We start from the raw sequence: 1,906 nt of genomic DNA on the forward strand, positions 1-1,906 counted from the left end.
GAAAACGATGAAGTCCTGGTGGCTGGTTTTGGTCGCAAGGGTCACGCTGTGGGTGACATTCCTGGAGTCCGTTTCAAGGTTGTCAAAGTAGCCAATGTTTCTCTGTTGGCCTTGTACAAAGGCAAAAAAGAAAGGCCAAGATCATAAATTCCTTTGTGGCAGCTAATAACTAATAAAATGGTTTTTTTTCTTCATTTGATAAATATTTGTGTGACTTTCTGTGCCATAACTGAATGGTTTATACATACATACTCTGCCCAGTATGAGATGCTGTTGTGCACAGTATCGGGGGGGGATGTGTTTGAGTGAACATTTTTCCTGGGATGATTCTGAAGCTGAGCACCAACCTGGTTTTGGAGCAGACAGCAATAACTTATTTTGAAGCATATAGTCAAAGGGGGGAAAAAAACCCTCATGCCAGAATTTTCACAAAATCCTACAGAAGTCTAAAAATGAAAACAAGAAATAGCAAAACCTACAGGACCATCATCTCTAACCTCTATTCTTGGAAATTCTTAATGCATTAGTAGATACATTTTTTCCTTCATAAACAAAAGCCATAGTCCATTTCAATACATCTATTTTACTAATTCATCTATTTCATTCCTAGTCAAATTTTACATATTTAAAGGTTCTTATGCTCTTAAAATTGTAAAGCAAGTAGTTTAGTAATTTCCCTATTCTTAAAATTACGATGTTGGTATTGCTTTTGATGAAGATACTTGCTTAGAGAAGTATTCTGTTACCTCCTGAAACTGCTCCTTGGCTTTCTAGTTCTGTTTGTTTGGGGGTTTGGTTTTTTGTTATTGACTCGATTATTTACTCTGTCCAGATTACAGGGCTGTTTCTCTTCTTATCTTCAAAACCACCCAAAGTATGTATTTTCTATTTAAACTGTAAACATACATTGTGTTAAAAAAAAGATACATTTAAATCTAATTATTGCCCCTTCACAGTAATTCCAAAAAGGGAAATGAATGTTCATCACTTGTTCCTTTAGGAGTGGATTCCCTGATGAAGCAGATGTGCCTGCTCATTTGGCATCTGCTGAAGTTTGTGCCTGCTGAAGTTTGGCAGAAATGACTTAAAGTAGCTCTGAAAATTAATAAATGTCTGTTTCTGTTACAGAGATTTACTCTGGTATAAATCCAATAAAGAATTAGGAGGAATGTAAGCATTTAAGTCAAAAAGTGCAAGAGAGATGTGGTTTGGCAACCACTTAAACTCCTTAGGTACCTTCCTAGTTCATGTTAAACAAACCATTCTTGGAAGAGTTCTGCTCATGCTACGAACACCTTGTGTCTGCTGAGACACAAATGTGCTGAGGAGGTGGAACTCGGGCACGTTTCCTCACCTGCTTCACTGAGTGACCTCTAAGCGCATTAAGGCAGCATGGAGGGACAGCTCCAGCTCCAGCTCCAGGTGAGGCCGTTTCTTTCCCCACTGGAGAGCTGTCGCCGTGCCCGCGTAACCAGTGCAGCGCATCAGACGTGCGCCTCTTTCCCTGGGGTTGTGGGGCTGAAGCTTCCCCTCTCGGGAGCAACTGCGCCTAAAGGCTGGGAGCTTTCAGGCCGTGCTGAGAGCGCAGCCTCTCCTATTTCCCTTCGCCCCGGAAAACGCTGCAGGCGCCGGCGAGGAGCGCGCGAGGAGCCTGGCCAAGGTAACGGCGCTCCCGCCTCCCCGGGCGGGATCCGCGGCGCCGCGAGAGGAGCCCGCGCCCCGCCCTCGCCTGCCCGCCCGGACACGTCCGCCACTGAGGAGCGTTAAAAGCAAACTGATACTAATTAAAAGTAAAGACTAGCTAAGCGGTAGAGAGGTGTCGGAACCTACTTGGAGGCTGCGCCTGTGAGACGCGTCGCCGCCGCCGCTAACGGCCGCCGCCAACGGCTGCGCGCCGCAGCGGCCC

General features: G+C 45.4%; 2 protein-coding genes across 2 annotated transcripts in view; one reads left to right on the forward strand and one right to left on the reverse strand.

The window, feature by feature from the left end:
* The window catches only part of ATP6AP1L (ATPase H+ transporting accessory protein 1 like), a 20,362-nt gene extending 18,470 nt beyond the window's left edge, over positions 1-1,892 (reverse strand). Inside the window, exon 1 of the mRNA XM_026035986.1 lies at positions 1,831-1,892. The gene's annotated coding sequence lies outside the window, so the exon portion shown is untranslated. The remainder of the gene's footprint in view (positions 1-1,830) is intronic.
* The window catches only part of RPS23 (ribosomal protein S23), a 6,982-nt gene that overhangs the window by 3,728 nt on the left and 1,348 nt on the right, over positions 1-1,906 (forward strand). The gene's annotated exons all lie outside the window — the stretch shown is intronic.

This window comes from Nothoprocta perdicaria, unplaced genomic scaffold (genome assembly GCF_003342845.1).
Source record: "Nothoprocta perdicaria isolate Ctin4 unplaced genomic scaffold, notPer1 scaffold_1, whole genome shotgun sequence".
Taxonomy (NCBI): domain Eukaryota; kingdom Metazoa; phylum Chordata; class Aves; order Tinamiformes; family Tinamidae; genus Nothoprocta; species Nothoprocta perdicaria.